The sequence below is a fragment of the Oryctolagus cuniculus genome, unplaced genomic scaffold (genome assembly GCF_964237555.1).
Source record: "Oryctolagus cuniculus unplaced genomic scaffold, mOryCun1.1 SCAFFOLD_55, whole genome shotgun sequence".
Taxonomy (NCBI): domain Eukaryota; kingdom Metazoa; phylum Chordata; class Mammalia; order Lagomorpha; family Leporidae; genus Oryctolagus; species Oryctolagus cuniculus.
Window position 1 is genome coordinate 236,926 of NW_027208214.1, and position 17,617 is coordinate 254,542.

At 55.4% G+C, this 17,617-nt stretch overlaps 2 long non-coding RNA genes across 2 annotated transcripts in view; one reads left to right on the plus strand and one right to left on the minus strand.

Moving 5' to 3' along the window:
* Positions 1-9,971, minus strand: part of LOC103346806 (uncharacterized) — a 104,284-nt gene extending 94,313 nt beyond the window's left edge. The window contains exon 1 of the long non-coding RNA XR_011385811.1: positions 9,711-9,971. This is a non-coding gene — a long non-coding RNA (uncharacterized lncRNA). The remainder of the gene's footprint in view (positions 1-9,710) is intronic.
* Positions 9,734-17,617, plus strand: part of LOC138847940 (uncharacterized) — a 78,786-nt gene continuing 70,902 nt past the window's right edge. Inside the window, exon 1 of the long non-coding RNA XR_011385810.1 lies at positions 9,734-10,130. This is a non-coding gene — a long non-coding RNA (uncharacterized lncRNA). The remainder of the gene's footprint in view (positions 10,131-17,617) is intronic.

The window sequence follows — 17,617 nt, forward strand, 5'->3', positions numbered from 1 at the left end:
GGGGGCTGGACTTCGGGGGTCATGGGTGCCAGGGAGGAGACCAGACATCAGGGCCACAGGTGCGAGGGAGGGGGTCGGGGGTCTCAGGTGCTAGGGAGGGGCTGGCCATCGAGGTCCCAGGTGCAGGGGGGGAACGGGTGTCAAGGGTCCTGGGTACCAGTGAAGGGGCTGGGCGGTGGGAGTCCTGGGTGCCAGGGAGGCGGCCGGGCCTTGGATGTCCAGGGTGCCACGGAAGGGGCCAGGCAGCAGGGTTCCTGGGTGCCAGGGTGGGGGCCTGGCAGCGGGTGTCCTGGGCATCAGGAAGTGGACCAGAAATCAGGGGTAATGGGTGCTAGGGAGGGGGCCAGGCGTCTGCAGTCCCAAGTGACAGGGAAGGGCTGGGCGTTGGGGTTTTGGGAGCCAGGGAGAGGCTGGGTGCCAGGGGTCCCAGGTTCCAGGGAGGAGCCAGGCATTGAGGGTCCTGGGTTCGGAGGGGTCCAGGCTTCAGGGGTCACGGGTGTCAAGGAGGGTCCAGGTGTCAGGGATCCCAGGGCCCAGTAGGGAGCTGGCATTGGGGTTCCCGGGTACCAGGGAAGGGGCTGGGCATTGGGGGTCATGGGTGCCAGTGAGGAGGCTGGGCGTCAGGGGTCCTGGGTGTTAAGTAGGGGCCAGATGCTCGGGATCGTGGGGCCCAGGAGGGAGCCAGACAATGGGGGTCCTGGGTACCAGGGAAGGGGCGTGGCGTCATAGGTCCAGGATGCCAGGGATTGGGCCATGCTTCAGGGGTCCCGGGTATCAGGGAGGGGGCCGGTGTCTGCAGTCCCAAGTGACAGGGAGGGGCCGGGTGTCGGGGGTCATGGGTGCCAGGTAGGGTGTCAGGGGTCCTGGGCGCCGAGGGGGATTGGGCGTCAGGGGTCCTGGGTGCCAGGGAGGGGCCAGGCTTCGAGGGTCCTGGGTGCCAGGGAGGGGTCCAGGCATAGGGGTTCCCAGGGGTCTGGGAAGGGGTCAGGCGTCCGAAGTGCCGGGGGGGCCAAGCATCAGGGGTCCTGGTTGCCAGGGAGGGTCCGGGCATCAGGGGTCACAGGTGTCAGGGAAGGGGTCAGGGGTCCTGGGTGCCAGGGAGGGGCCGGGCTTCGAGGGTCCTAGGTGCCAGGGAGGGTTCCAGGCATAAGGGATCCCAGGTGTCTGGGAAGGGGTCGGGGTCCTAAGTGCTGGGGGGGGCCAAGCATCAGGGGTCCTGGTTACTAGGGAGGGGCCAGGCATCAGGGGTCACAGGTATCAGGGAAGGGTTCAGGGGTCCTGGGTGCCAGAGAGGGGCAGGGCATCGAGGGTCCTGGGTGCTAGGGAGGAGTCGGGCGTCAAGGGTTACAGGTGTCAGGGATGGGGTCAGGGGTCCTGTTTTCCAGGGAAGAGGCCGGGTGTCGACATCCCATGTGCCAGGGAGGGGTTGGGTGTTGGGGGTCACAGGTGCCAGGGAGGGGGTCAGGGGTCCAGGGTTCCAGGGAGGGGTCGGACGTCGGGGGTCACAGGTGTCAGGGAAGGGATCATGGGTCCCGGGTGCCAGGGAGAGGCTGGGCGTCGACGTCCTGGGTACCATTGTGGGGTCAGGGTCCTGGAAGGGGCTGGGTATCTGGGGTCCCGAGAGACCGGGAGGGGCGGGCGTTGGGGGACACAGGTGCCAGGGAGGGGTTGGGGGCCCTGGGTGCCAGGGAGGGGTTGGGCGTCTGGGGTCCCGGGTGTCCAGCAGGGGGGCAGGTGTCAGGGGTCCCGGGTGCCAGGGAGGGGGCCGGGCATTGGGGGTTTCGGGTGCCAGGGAGGGTTTGTTCATCAGGGGTCCCAGGTGCCAGGGAGGGCCAGGCATCTAGGGTCCCAAGAGACAGGCAGGGGCCTGGCATTGGGAGTCACGGGTGCCAGGGAGGGAGTTGGGGGTCCCGGGTGCCAGGGAGGGGTCGGGCTTCAGGGCTCCGGGTGCCAGGGAGGGCCAGGCATCTGGTGTCACGGGTACCATGGAGGCAGCTGGACATCGGGGTTCATGGGTTTCAAGGAAAGTTCCAGGTGTCAGGGATCCCTGGGCCCAGGAGTTAGCCGGGCTTTTGGGTCTTGAGTACCAGGGAAGGGGCTGGGTGTCGGGGGTCCAGGGTGCCAGGGAGGAGGCTGGGCATCTGGGTTCCTGGGTGTCAAGGAGGGGGGCAGGTGTCAGGGTCACGAGTGCCAGGGAGAGGCTGGGTGTCCGGGGACACAGGTGCCAGGGAGGGGGTCAGGGGTCTCGGGTGCCAGTGAGGGGTCAGGCATTGAGGGTCCTGGGTGCTAGGGAGGGGACAGGCATCAGGGGTCCTGGGTGCCAGGGAGGAGATGGGTGTCGAGAGTCCTGGGTGCCAGGGAAGGGGCTGGGCATCAGGGGTCCCAGGTGCAAGGGAGGAGACTGGGCGTCAGATGTCCCGAGTGACAGGGAGGGGGCCGGGCGATGTGGGTCCCAGGTGCCCAGGAGAGGCCTGGGCTCTGGAGTCCTGAGAGACAGTGAGGGGGCCAGGCGATGGGGGTCAAAGGTACCAGGGAAGGGGCTGGGCATCAGGGAAAGGGCCAAGCATTGGGGATCAGGGTTGCCAGGGAGGGGGCCAGGTGTTGGGAGTCACGGGTGCCAGGGAGGGGTTTGGGGGGTCCCGGGTACAAGGTAGCAGTCAGGCATCAGGGATCCCGGGTGCCTTGGAGGAGGCCGGATGTCGGGGGTCACGGGTTTCAAGGAGGGTCCAGGCGTCAGGGATCTCTGGGCCCAGGAGGGAGCCGGACGATTTGAGTCCTGGGTGCCAGGGAAGGGGGTGGGCATCGGGGGTCCCAGCTGCAAGGGAGGAGACTGGCCGTCAGGGGTTCCGAGTGACAGGGAGGGTGCCGGGCGATGGGGGTCCCAGGTACCAGGGAAGGGGCTGGGCGTCGGGGAAGGGGCCAGGAATTGGGGATCAGGAGTGCCAGATGTCGGGGGCCTCGAATGACAGGGAGGGCATGGCGGCAGGGTCACGAGTGCCAGGGAGGGTGTCGAGGGTCCCTGGTGCCCAGGAATAGGCTGGGTGTCAACGTCCATGGTACCAGGGATGAGGCTGGACATCAGGGTGCCAGGGAGGAGGCCATTCCTCAGGGGTTCTCGGTGTTAAAGAGGGGCCAGGTGTTGGGGATCCTGGAGCCCAGGAGAGAGCCAGGTGATAGGGGTCCCGGGTACCAGGAAAGGAGCCTGGCATCAGGGTCCTGGGTGCCAGGGAGGGGCCAGACATCAGGGGTCCCTGGGTGCAAGGGAGGGGCCGGACATCGGGGGTACCACGTGTCAGGGAAGGGGTCATTTGTCACAGGTACCAGGGAAGAGGCCGGGAGTCGATGTTCCGGGTGCCAGGGAGGGGCTGGGCATCTGGGGTCCTGAGATACAGGGAGGGGCTGGGCATCATGGTTCATGGGTGCCAGGGAGGGGGTTGGGGGTATCGGGTGCCAGGGAGGTGTCGGGCATCAGGGGCCCGGGTGCCAGGGACGGCGGGGCTTTGGGGGTCACAGGTTTCAAGGAGGGGTCCATGCGTCAGGGATCCTGGGGACCAATAGGTAGCCGGGTGATGGGGGTCCCGGGTACCAGGGAAGGGGCTGGGCATTGGGGTTCCAGTGTGCCTGGGGGGAGGCCGGGCGTCAGGGTTCCCAGGTGTCAAGGAGGGGGGCAGGTGTCAGGGGTCATGGGTGCCAGGAATGGGGCTGGGTGTCAACGTCCAGGTTGCCAGGGATAGGGTAGGGCTGGACGTCGGGCTCCCGGGTGCAGGGAGGGGGCCAGGTCTTGGGGGTCATGGGTTCCAGGGAGGGGGTCGGGGGTCGGGGGTCTTGGGTGCCAGGGAGGTGCTGGGCGTTGGGGTACCAGGTACAGAAAGGGGGCCGGGCATTGGGGGTCCTGGGTACCAGGGAAGAGTCCAGGCGGTGGGAATCCTGGGTGCCAAGAAAGCAACTGGGCCTCGGGGGTCCTGGGTGCCGTGGAAGGGGCTGGGCGGCAGGGTCCCTGGGTGCTAGGAAGGGGGCCGGACATAGGGAGTCAGGGGTGCCAGGGAGGGGGCCGAGCATCTGCGGTCCCAAGTGACAAGGAGGGGCAAGGCGTCGGGGGTCCAAGGTGCCAGGGAGGGGCCGGGTGTCAGGGGTCCCGAGTGCCAGGGAAGGGCCGGTCGCCGAGTATCCTGGATGCCAGGGAGGGGGCCAGCGGTCATGGTGTCAAGGAGGGGCCAGGCTTCAGGGATCCTGGGGCCCATTTGGGAGCTGGGCGATGGGGGTCCTGGGTACCAGGGAAGGGGCTGGGCATTGGGGGTCCAGGGTGCCGGGGGAGGCTGGGTGTCAGGGTTCCTGGGTGAGAAGGAGGGGGCCAGGCGCCAGGGTTCACGGGTGCCATGGAAGTGGCCAGACGTCAGGGAGGAGGCCAGGCATTGTGGATTGGGGCCCAGTAGGGAGCCAGGCGATGAGGGTCCAAGGTGCCAAGGAAGGGACCGGGCATCAGGAGTCCTGGGTACCAGGGAGGGTCGGGTGTCAGGGGTCCCTGGTGCCAGGGAAAGGGTCAGAGGTTCCAGGTGCCAGGGAGGGGTCGGGCATTGAGGGTTCTGGGTGCCAGGGAGGGGGCCAGGCGTTGGGGGTCCTGGGTACCAGGGATGGTGTTGGAGGTTCTGAGTGTCAGGGAGGGGGCTGTGTCTGGGGTTCCAAGTGACAGGGAGGAGCCAGGAGTCGGGGGTCCTGGGAGCCATGGAGGTTATTGGGGGTCCTGGGTGCCAGGGAGGTGTCGGGCATTGAGGTCTAGGTGCCAGAGTGGCCAGACATCAGGGGTCCTGGTGACAGGGAAGTGGTCAGGCATCTCGGTTTCCGGGGAGGGGGCTGGGCATCTGGGGTCCTGAGAGACAGGGAGGGGCCTGGTGTTGGGGCTATGGGTGCTAGGGAGGGGGTTGGGTGTCCCAGGTGCCAGGGAGGGGTCGGGAATCGGGTCTGGGTGCCAGGGATAGCTGGGCGTTGGGGTTCACGTGTTTCAAGGAGGAGTCCAGGTATCAAGGATCCCTGGTCCCAGGAGGGAGCCAGGTGACTTGGGTCCCAGGTACCAGGGAAGGGGCTGGGCATCGGAGGTCATGGATGCCAGGGAGGGGGTCAGGGGTCTCAGGTGACAGGGAGGGTTTGGGCATCAGGGGTCCCAGGTGCCAGGGAGGGGCCAAGCGTCAGGGGTCCTGGGTGCCAGGTAGGGTTTGGTGTCAAGGGTCCCAGGTGCCAGAGAAGAGGCCGGGTGTCAGGGTCCTGGGTGCCAGGGAGGGGCCTTGCGTTGAGGGTCCCAGTTGCCAGGGAAGAGGCCTGGCATCAGATTCTTGGGTTCCAGGGAGATGCTGGGTGTCAGGGAAGGGGCTGGGCGTCCGGGGTCATGGGCGCCAGGAGGGGGTCGGGCATCCCGGGAAACAGGGAGGGGGTCAAGTGTCCCGGGTAACAGGGAGGGGGCCTGGCGTCTGGGGTCCCAAGTGACAGGGAAGGGCTGGATGTCGGGTGTCCTGGATGACCAGGAGGGGTCTGGGCTTCTGGGGTCCCCTGAGACAGGGAGAGGGCCAGGCGATGGGGGTCCCAGATACTAGGGAAGGGCTGGGCTTCAGGGAAGGGGCTGGGTGTCAGGGATCCCAGGTGCCTGGGAAGGGGCCGGAAGTCGGGGGTCTCAAGTGACATGGAGGTCAGGCATCAGGAGTCACAGGTGCTAGGGAGGGCCGGGTGTCAAGGGTCCTGGGTGCCAGGGAAGGGGCTGGGCGTCACGGTCCCCAGTGCCAGTAAGGGGGCCTGGTGTCTGGGGTCCCCAGTGACAGTGAGGGGTCGGGAGTCCCGGGTGCCCGGTAAGGGGCCGGATGGTGTGGGTCCTAGGTACCAGGGAATGGGTTGGGTGTCGGGGAATGGGCTGGGCGTTGGGGGTCTGGAGTTCCAGGGAGGGGGCCAGACTTCGGGGGTCACAGGAGACAGGGTGGAGGCCAGACTTTGAGGTCATGGGTGCCAGGGAGGGGGTCACTGGTCCCGGGTGCCAGGGAGGCACCCAGCGTCGGGGTCCTGGTTGCATGGAAGGGGCCGGTGGTGGGAGTCCTGGGTGCTAGGGAGGTGGCAGAGCCTCGTGGGTCCTGGGTGCCACAGAAGGGGCCCGGCCGCAGGGTTCCTGGGTGTCAGGGAGGGGGCCGGGTGTTGGGGGTCCTGGGTGCCAGTTAGGGAGCTGGACATCAGGTGTCTCGGGTGTCAGGGAAGTGGTTGGGTGTCCCGGGTGCCAGGGAGGGGCCAGGCATCAGGGTCCCAGGTGCTAGGGAAGGATCTGGGCCCAGTGTTTGTGAGTGCCAGTGAGGGGGCCGGGCAACATGGGTCCCAGGTGCCAGGAAGGGGTCGGGGGTCCCAGGTGTCAGGGAGCAGACAGGCATCAGTGGTCCCTGGTGCCAGGGAGGGGATGGGTGTTGAGGTTCTTTGGTGCCAGGGAAGGCGCCGGGCATCAGGGGTCCAGGGTGCAAGGGAGGAGGCCAGGCATCAGGGGTTTGGAGACACGGAGGGGGCTGGTTGATGGGGGTCCTGGGTACCAGGGAAGGAGCCAGGCGTCAGGGAAGGAGCTGGGCGTCGGGGATCAGGGGTGCCAGGGAGGGGCCCGGACATTGGGGGTCCTGGATGCCAGGTAGCGTTCGGGCATCAGGGGTCCTGGGTGCCAGGGAGGGGCTGGGCATTGAGGGTCCCGGGTGCCAGGGAAGAGGCAGGGCGTCAACGTCTAGGGTGTCAGGGAATGGGCTGGATGTCTGGGGCCACGGGTGCCAACGAGGGGTTCGAGGGTCCCAGGTGCCTGGGAGGGGCTGGGTGTCAGGGTCTGGGTGCCAGGGAGGGGGCCAGACCTCGGGGGTCCTGAGTGACAGGGAACGGGTCAAGGGTCCCAGGTGCCAGGGAGGGGCCGGGCGTCAGGGGTCCTGGGTGTCAAGGAGGGGCCGGGTGTTGAGGGTCCTGTGTGCCAGGGAGGGGGCTGGGCGTCAGGGGTACCGTGTGTCAAGGAAGGGGTCATGGGTCCCGGGTACCAGGGAAGAGGCCAGGAGTTAATGTTCTGGGTGCCAGGGAGGGGGCTGGGCGTCTGCTGTCCTGAGAGACAGGGAGGGGCCGGGCATCGTGGGTCACTGGTGCCAGGGAGGGGTTGGGGGTCCCAGGTGCCAGGGAGGGGTCGGGCATCAGGGTCTGGGTGCCAGGGACAGCTGGGCTTTGGGGGTCATGGGTTTCAAGGAGGGGTCCATGCATCAGGGATCCTGGGGCCCAACAGGGGGCTGGGCGATGGGGGTCCCGGGTACTAGGGAAGGGGCTGGGAGTTGGGGTTCTAGTGTGCCTTGGGGGAGGCCAGGCTTCAGGGTTCCCGGGTGTCAAGGAGGGGGGCAGGTGTCAGGGGTCACGGGTGCCAGGGAGGGGGCCGGACATTGCAGGTAACAGGTGTCAGGGAAGTTTTCAGGTTTCACGGGGCCCAGAGGGAGCTGGGTGATGGGAGTCCCAGGTACCTGGAAAGGGGACTGGAGTCAGGGGTCCGGGGTACCAGGGAAGGGGCCAGGCATCAGGGGTTCTGGGTACCAGAAAGGGGCTGGGCTTCTGTGGTACCATTGACAGGGAGGGGGCAGGCATCAGGGTTCACAGGTGCCAGGGAGGGGGTCGGGAGTCCCGGGTGCCAGGGAGAGGTTGGGCGTTAGGTGTCCAAGGTGCCAGGGAGGGGTCGGGCGTCTAGGGTCCCGAGAGACAGGAAGGGGCCTGGCATCAGGAGTCACGAGTGCCTGGGAGGGGGTTGGGGGGTCCCAGGGAGGGGTCGGGCTTCAGGGGTCGGTCCAGGTGACAGGGAGGGCCGGACGTCGGGTGTCATGGGTGCCATGGAGGTGGCTGGACGTCGGGGTTCATGAGTTTCAAGGAGAGGTCCAGGTGTCATGGATCCCTGGGTCCAGGTGGGAGCCGGGTGATTTGGGTCTCAGGTACCAGGGAAGGGGCTGGGCGTCAGGGGTCCAGGGTGCCAGGGAGGGGGTCGGGGGTCTCGGGTGCCAGGGAGTATTTGGGCATCAGGGGTCCCGGGTGCCAGGGAAGGGCAGGGCATCAGGGAAGGGACTGGGCTCTGGGGATCCGAGGTTCCAAGACATGGGGGGTCATGGGTACCAGGGAATGGGTCGGGGTTCTCGGGTGCCAGGGAGGGACCGGGCGTCGACAGTCCCAGGTGCCAGGGAAAGGCTGGGTGTCAGGGGTCCCGGGTGCCAGGGAGGGGCCGGGCGTTGGGGGTCACGGGTGCCAGGGAGGGGGTCGGGGGTCTCGGGTGCCAGGGAGTATTTGGGCATCAGGGGTCCCGGGTGCCAGGGAAGGGCAGGGCATCAGGGAAGGGACCGGGCTCTGGGGATCCGAGGTGCCAGGGAGGGCCCAGACATCGGGGGTCATAGGTACCAGGGAACAGGTCGGGGTTCTCGGGTGCCAGGGAGGGACCGGGCGTGGACAGTCCCAGGTGCCAGGGAAAGGCTGGGTGTCATGGGTCCTGGGTGTCCTGGTATGGCCGGGCATCGAGGTCCCAGGTGCCTGGGTGTCCTGGGTGCCAGGGAGGTGTCGGGCATTGAGGTTTGGGTGCCAGAGAGGGGCCAGGCATCAGGGGTCCCAGTGACAGAGAAGTGATCAGGCATCTCGGTTGCCAGGGAGGGGGCTGGGCGTCTGGGGTCCTGAGAGACAGGGAGGGGCCGGGCATCGTGGCCACGGTTGCCAGGGAGGGGTCGGGCGTCAGGGGTCTGGGTGCCAGGGATGGCTGGGCTTCAGGGGCCATGGGTTTCAAGGAGGGGTCCATGTGTCAGGGATCCTGGGGCCCAATAGGGAGCCGGGCGATTTGGGTCCCGGGTACCAGGTAAGGGGCTGGGTATCCGGGGTCCAGGGTGCCCGAAAAGAGGCTGGGCTCGGGGGTCACGGGTGCCAGCGAGGGGCTGGCATCAGGGTCCTGGGTGCAAGGATGGAGGTTGGTCGTCATGGGATCCTGGTGCAAGGGAGGGGCTGGGCGTCAGGGTCCCTGGTGCCAGGGAGGGTTGGGCGTCGAGGGTCCCTGGTGCCAGGGAAAGGGCCGGGCATCAAGGTCCTGGGAGCAAGAATGGAGGCCGAGCGTCATGGGTCCCAAGTGAAAGGGAGGGGCGGGACATCGGGTGTCCCGGGTGCAAGGGAGGCGCTGGGCGTCAGGGTTCCTGGTGCCAGGGAGGGTCGGGCGTCCAGGGTCCCGTTTGTCTTGGAAGAGGGCGGGCGTTCGGGCAGTGGGAAGCAGGGAGATACTGGACGTCAGGAAGAGGCGGGGTGTCTGGGGTCACGGGTGCCAGGGAGTGGGTAGGAGGTCCCAGGTAACAGGGAGGGGGACGGGTGTCTGGGATCCCGAGTGACAGGGAGGGGCCGGGCATCGGGGGTCAAGGGTGCCAGGGAGGGGCTGGGCGTCTGGGGTCATGGGTGCTAGGAAAGGGGCTGGGCATCGGGGAAGGGGCCGGGCTCTGGGGATCCGCGGTGCCAGGGAGGGGGCCGGATGTCGGGGGTCCCGGGTACCAGGGAACGGGTCGGGGTTCTTGGGTGCCAGGGAGGGACCGGGCGTCAACGTTCCCGGGTACCAGTGAAGAGGCGTGGCGTCGGGGGTCCCGGGTGTCAGGGAAGGGGTCCGCGATCCCAGGCAGCTTCCACTGGTTCCGCTTCCCCACTGTGGGGAACCCCCGGGCCCACACACTCACCATGTCGCGGTCGTCAGCTCCTAGGTACCCGGTGACTCCCAGCTTGTGAAGGTGGAGAGCTCAGACCCCGACTTGGCTCTTTAGCTTCTCAACAGCGCAGCACTCTCCTAGGACCTCGCTCTGCCTAGGAACTCTAAGACCACTGTGATGTCAAGATCCCGCGTGATGACATCACCGTGCCTGATTGGACGGGGGCGCACACAGCGTCACAAAAGACTCAGCCAATCAGCATCCTCCAAGGAATGGCTCCCTAACTGGTCTGTGCTTGGTGTGAATCAGGAGAGGTGGGAAGCGGCCCCCTGCCCTCCTCCTGGGCTTCTCTCCGCGTGGTGCACCTGCCACCCGCTGGGGTCGCCCCCGGGGTCTCCCCATGCTTCTCGCAGGCGGATCCTGGCTGCAGCTGGCGGTCACCTGCTTCAGGTGAGTTAAAATTCTGCTTCTTGGCTTAGGGGCTTTCGCTTTGTATTTCTGCTCATTTTTCTGTTGGGCCGTTTGTATCATGTTTTAATATTGATTTGAAGAATGCTTAAAGGCATCACATAATTGAAGCCTTGTTTTCCCTCCTGTCAATATATGTTTTCCACTCTGCCTACTGACCTTTAATATCTTCTATTTGTTTCTTGCCAGTGCTTGGTAATCGAGTGGATTTTAAAGATATTGATCTTTCCTGAAAGCTTGTTCAATTCATTTATCAGTTTTTGTTTTTAGATTTTATGGATTCTCTCTAAATAAAGATCTCCAATATACTGAGATTTTATTGCTTAGAAATTGATCTTTACACCTTATTTTTTCCTTTTGTTCTTTTTCCTCCTCCCCCGACTACTCCTCCAGTAAGAAGCTGGAGACAAAAAACAAACAAACAAACAAACAAACAAAAAACAAACAACAACAACAACAAAAAACAGAAAGAAATGTACCACAGCCTGGAATTGAGGATTCTTAGGTTCACTAACTCTATGCTAATGCAGACAAGTGCATATGTGAATTTCATCTGCCTGACTTTCCAGTATAAATATATTAATTCTATTTGGAATAAATGCGGATGGAATAAAAAAAGATGAATTTGGAGACAGTGGAGTCAGCTGGTCTAGGTTTCTAAAGGGAGAAATCTGTCAATGATCCCGTATTAATTGTGTTGTTTGTTGTAGGATCCTTTTAAACAACCTTGATCAGAGTAAGGAAGCCACAGTTTATTTTTACTAAAAAAAAGTAAGTTTTTTTTTTAATTACATGCTGATTTTTTAAATGCGTTTCAACATTCAATCTAAATGGTCATATGATTTTCTTGAAATTTTCAACTTCCTGGACAATCTACATGGCTGGTTCAAAATGTTACCACCTCTTGCATTTTTCTTCTATCTCACTTGTTATTGATTTTATTTTCATATGTATTTCATTTATTATAAAACTACTAAGGAGATATGCATGTGTTTTTAAAAGACAGGCTTATACTTAATTCATATTTCACATTCTGATCACTTTGCATTATAATCAATGTAATTCTGGTTTCTAAAATATGTGAATATTTTCTGTGCTTATTTCTACCTTGGCATGTCTGGGAAATATAAGTGTGTCTGTTTTTTTTTTCTTAAATGTTTGGAATATTTTGTATTTCTAAAACTTAAATTTTGTTTCTGTAACTTTTTATTGGTTGGTAGTCTTTAAATTGTGATTCAATTTGCTTAGTTTAATTTAGAGTTTTTCTATTTTATATTTGTTATATTGGATTTGGGAAATTTATATTTGTGCTGTGGGAATTTGATTTCCAAAATGTAGTAGATTATTATCTCTGGTCAAATTTTTACTCCTGAGTTTTACAAAAATTTTTTTTCTAGCATCTTGACTAGGCTATATTCTCTGTAAAGACTTGTTTTACTACCTGAAACTGAACATTAGTGTTACTTTTCCCTGTGTTTCCTTAATTACTTTTACTCATGGTTTATTAATTTTGTTAACATTAAAAAGTATATCCATGTTTGTGGTAATTTTTAATAAGCATTTCACATTATGGCATTTATACACTATGGAATACTACTCAGTGGTAAAAAAAAATGAAATCCTGTCTTTTGCAACAACATGGATGCAACTAGAAACCATTATCCCTAGTGAAATAAGCCAGTCCCAAAAAGACAAATACTGTGTTTTCCCTAATCTGTCATAACTAACAGAACATCTAAAATGTAATCTGTAGGAGTGAAATTGACATCTTGAGCTTTGATGATTGTTTATAGCCCTTGTCTCTGTAGTTGAGGAATTTTTTTCTCCTCATACTATTTGTTGAACTCTTTACTTACTGTAGGGTTAATCTTCTGAGTATAAAGAAAACCGAAAAAAAGCATTTCATATCTCCTATTATCTTTTTGCTCGTCTTTATTTTATGTAATTTCTTGTTTTTTTTTTTTCTTTTTAATTGTTAAAAGGGAATTGTGATGATTGATTTTAGTATTTTATTCTAATATAGTCACTTAAGGCTATAATTCCTGTATCTATCCCAGCCCATGGATTTCCTCTTCTCTTTCCAAACCCTGTGTGTGCAGACCCTGTAGGCCTCCCAGTGTTTCCACTTGCATGTGCATATGGGCTACATGTGTTTCCATTCCTGTGCCTGATACACAGAACAGATTTTATGCATATTCAATGGAAGCCATTTTCACAGTTTTAATTGTGATTTTTCCATTGCTCATAATCTGTGTTATGATACTCTCTTGCAATTCTGGGTGGTGGTAGCAAGTCACAGCTCCCCATCATCAGCCAAAAAATTGTGAGTTCAAGCAAGTGATTCTTTACAATGTGCTGTGTTGTTGAGCTCTAATGTTCAGGTAGACAAATGTATTGAATGCTTTTTTTCTTTTAATGATTTTTCCAATTTCTTAAAAAAAAACACAATGGTAAAACTGAAACCAAGGAGAAATCCTGAGGACCTGTCAGAGACAAAGTAAAACAGGGTAATGGGAAGTCCTGAGGTCTTTGGGCACGTTGGCTTTGACAACTACACACACACACACACACACACACACTCACCCACTGAGCACATCTGTACAAAACATTCTGTGTTAGGAGAAGTAGGGTAAGGTCAAGGGATCAGGACACACTTTCATATTGCAGCAGCCTCCCTTCAGGCTCACTAGCGTGTCCAGCATCCAGCCCCTGGGGCTGGCCAGACTTTGCTGTGAGAGACTGGAGTTAAAAATGTAGTTCCAGCCCGTAGACATGAGGATGCTCCCCACTTGGTTATGCACCTGTGCCACAGACCCCTCACAACTCCTACTTGTCTGCCATCTCCTTATTCTCCTGGATGATGTCTTGGGGATGTTGGATGAAGGTTTTCTTTTTGCTTTCTTCTTTTCCATTTTGTGCTGTCCTTTGTCTTTCCTTCTTAGATTGCTTCTCCTTGTTTTCAGGTTGCTTTGACCTCCACCCTTAATCTTCACCATTCCCAAATCCCCTTATGGCTTGCCCTTGGATCCATGGGAGTCAGGCACTCCCAGGCACTCTGGAGTTTCATTTTTTTCTTTGCCATTACCACTTGCACTGCTTTTTTGTTTCCCCTTGGAAGTCCTAGAGGCATTTTCTTGGGAACCAGCACCATCTCCACCTTCCTCAGTCTTTGGCTTCTGCTTCTGCCTGCTCCCAGGGGCCTTCGTTGCCAACAGGACCCAGGAAGCTCCTGCTTTGCAGCTCCTGCGATCATTCTTGCTGATCTTGGTGATGTCCATGGCCGTTTCTTTCCTGCTTCAGCAACTCCATCAGGACCTTGCCCACCAAGGCCTGCATCTGGTTTTACTCACGGACTAGGTTTTCCCAGGAGGTGGTGGGAACTATTGATTAGAAGGATTGTGCTTCAGAGGCCCATGACCCACTTCTTGGGCTTCTGAGCTGTGGTGCTTCATGCGGCCTCTTTTCTACTTGCACTGGGAAACATGATCCCTGTTGCTTGTTGGGACTGAGTCTGCTGCTTGATGTCTAGGGAATCTGGTGTCCAGTGTAGAGGGAACTGGAAGGTTGATGTCTAACCTGGGAGTAGCCTTTGACACCAGAGAACAGGTCAGGATAAGCCTAGGGTTACTGTCTATAATTCACTCCCTCCCAGTAGGGTTTGAACCCAAGCTGGGGGCTGAGTTGGCTATCTGGGGCCCTTCCCTCCCTGAAGAACTGTTTCTGCTCTTCTCACTATTGTCTGAGCTCCAGGTCTTTGGTTTTGGGTTCCCTGAGGAAGGGACTCTGGTCCGCTGGCCCTTGGTTTTACTAAGCTTTTTGGTCACTGTGGCCAGGACAGGGGCACTCTGGAGTCTCATCACAGGGAATTTTCCCACAGCACCATCACCCTCCCCTTGAAGACTGGCTGTAGGTGGCTGGGACTCACTTCATTTCTGGACAAGGATATTCAGGGTAGCTTGGTCAGAAGGAAGGAAAATGGACTCCTGTTTGCCTGTTTGTCACCTGCATGGCTGTTGCCTCCTATTTCTTGCCTCTGATACTCAGCGAGACTCCTTGTTGGTGCTGGCCCCAGGGACTGTCTTGGTGGGCAGTGGGCACTGCACTGTTTTTGATGGCAGGAGCCAAGGTCTGCACTGTCAGGATTGTGCCTCCATTCACAGGCTTTGGGAAGCTCCTGGCCATGTTCTCTGAGGCCCAGGCATTCCTCAGAAAGCTCCCAGCTTAGGCTTGCACAGGGGGTAGCATCTGGACCAGTTGGATTATGATTAGGGCCAGCAAAATCAGAGGGGTTTAATCACCTGGCTCAAAGACAACTCACTGCTCTCTGAAGCTGCTTTGCCTCTTCTGTCAGGGTTCTGGGATCAGGGTCGTTCTTCTGGAAGTGTGGAAGTTGCTGTCGTTGTCACAGAAGACATGGTCCAGCTTCATGGCTGCGGGTGTTTCCCCTTCAATGTCTGCCTCCTCGTCACTGCTCCTCTGAGTTCTTCCAAATCAGAATTCAGGTTGTAGGAACTTGGCCACGCAGTTACAGAGTTCAATAAATAGGCCCCTTCAGAGCCCATGTGGAGTAGCAGCATGGAACCTGGACTCAACCACCTGGGTTTTCATTCTGCCTCTGTCATTTACTTGTTCCTTAGGTTACTTAATTACTCTGTTTCCTCATGTGTAAAATGGAGGCATTAAAAGCTGCAATTACTAGGATAAACGTGAGAAATAAAGCAGCTAATCTTTCTAAAGTGCTTAAAATAAAGCATACGGGAAAATCTCAATAAGTTTTAGGAATACATTTACTTTACTTGCTGTGGAATGTATTAGTGACCATACATATTGAAATACCACCATTGGTGTTGGGATGGAGTGAGGGATGACGTAAGGTATGAAAGGGAGAAATGGCTTCTGATCTTATATGACTTGCAGTTATTTGGGGGAAGTTAGGGATGAAAAAATAACCAACATTGCCAGTAGTTAAGTGACATTTGAAGGAGTGATAGTTTTAACATTTTTTAAGAAACTCAGTACTTTGGGTTTTTAAAATAATTTTTAAACTTATAAAAGTTGAGTAAATTTCATGTATTTCACACATGCAGATTTAGGTGCATTGTGATACTTCCTACTCTACCCTCCCTTATCATTCCTTTCTTACTCTTTCTTTTAATTTGTGCAGTGACTTACTTTCAGTTTATTTTATAATCATAAGCTTAACCCCCCACTAACACAAGTAATAACAAGTCACATGTAACAAGCACTAAGAAGGAGAAACAAACAAAACACTGTTCTTCAAAGGTAGAGACAAGAGCTGTAAACAATAATCAAACCAAAAAATGTCCATTTCACTCATATACATTAAATTTTTGTACTCTGTTAGTTACCACAGATCATGGGAAACATTTTTTCTCATTGGGACTGGTTTATTTCACTAGGTATAATGGATTCCAGTTGCATCCATTTTGTTGCAACCAACAAAATTTCATTGTTTTTTATGGCTAAGTAGCATTCCATAGTTTATATGTACCACATTTTCTTTATCTAAACATTGGTTGATGGGCATCTGGCTTGATTCTGTATCTTAGCTACTGCAAATTGAGCTGCATTAAACATAGGGGTACAGATAAACTCTCTCATATGCTGCTTTCATTTTTTGGGTAAATTCCCAGAAGTGTGATGGCTGGGTCATATGGTAGATTTGTTTTCAGATTTCTGAGGTATCTTCATACTGTCTTCCACAATGGCGGTACCAGTTTACATTCCCAGCTTTTCCCTGACGTCCTCACTCACATTTATGGTTTATTGATTTTAATATAGTAGCTGTTCTAATTGTGATGAGGGAAAACTTCATTGTGGTTTTTGTTCTCATTTCCTTGATGGCTATTATCCTGGGTATTTTTCAGGTGTCTGTTGGCCATTTGAATTTCATCCTTTGAAAAATGCCTGATCGAGTCCTTTACCCATTTCTTAACTGGATTGTTCGTTTTCTTTTTTTTTTTTTAATTTTTTTTTATTTATTTATTTTTTTTTATCTTTTATTTAATGAATATAAATTTCCAAAGTACGTCTCATGGGTTACAATGGCTTTCCCCCCCATACCGTCCCTCCCACCCACCACCCTCCCCTTTCCCACTCCCTCTCCCCTTCCATTCACATCAAGATTCATTTTATTATCTTAGTATACAGAAGATCAGCTTAGTATACCTTAAGTAAGGATTTCAACAGTTTGTTCCCACACAGAAACATAAAGTGAAAAATAATAGATGATTTTTTTTAAATGATGATGAAATCAGATCAGACCTATTGTCATGTTTAATCCCAGTGAGAGTCAAGTTGGGAATTGATAGTTTCTTTTCTTTTTTTTTTTTTTTTAACAGAAGATCAGTTTAGTGTACATTAAGTAAAGATTTCAACAGTTTGCACCCCCATAGAAACACAAAGTGAAATATACTGTTTGAGTACTCGTTATAGCATTAAGCCTCAGTGTACAGCACATTAAGGACAGAGATCCTACATGAGGAGTAAGTGCACAGTGACTCCTGTTGTTGACTTTACAAATTGACACTCCTGTTTATGGTATCAGTAATCTCCCTATGCACCAGTCATGAGTTTCCAAGGCTATGGAAGCCCCTTGAGTTCTCCGACTCTTATCTTGTTTAGACAAGGTCATAGTCAAAGTGGAGGTTCTCTCCTCCCTTCAGAGAAAGGCACCTCCCTCTTTGAAGACCTGTTCTTTCCACTGGGATCTCACTCACAGAGATCTTTTGCCAGAGTGTCTTGGCTTTCCATGCCTGGAATACTCTCATGGGCTTTTCAGCCAGATCCGAGTGCCTTTAGGGCTGATTCTGAGGCCAGAGTGCTATTTAGGACATCTGCCATTCTATGAGTCTGCTGAGTATCTCACTTCCCATGTTGGATCACTCTCCCCTTTATTTATTCTATCGGTTAGTGTTAGCAGATACTAGACTTGTTTATGTGCTCCCTTTGACTCTTAGTCCTTTCATTATGATCAATTGTGAACTGAAATTGATCACTTGGAATAGTGAGATGGCATTGGTACATGCCACCTTGATGGGATTGAATTGGAATCCCCTAGTATGTTTCCAACTCTACCAATTGGGGCAAGTCAGCCCGAGCATGCCCCAAATTATACATCTCTTCCCTCTCTTATTCCCACTTTTATGTTTAACAGGGATCACATTTCAGTTAATTTTCAACACTTAAGAATAACTGTGTGATAATTACAGAATTAAACCAGTCATATTAAGTAGAACAGACAAAAAAAAAATACTATGAGGGATAATGTATTAAGTTGTCCATTAGCAGTCAGGGCTATGCTGATCAAGTCACCATTTCTCATAGTGTCCATTTCACTTCAGGAGGTTTCCTTTTTGGTGTTCAGTCAGTTGTCACCGATCAGGGAGAACATATGGTATTTGTCCCTTTGGGACTGGCTTACTTCACTCAGCATGATGTGTTCCAGA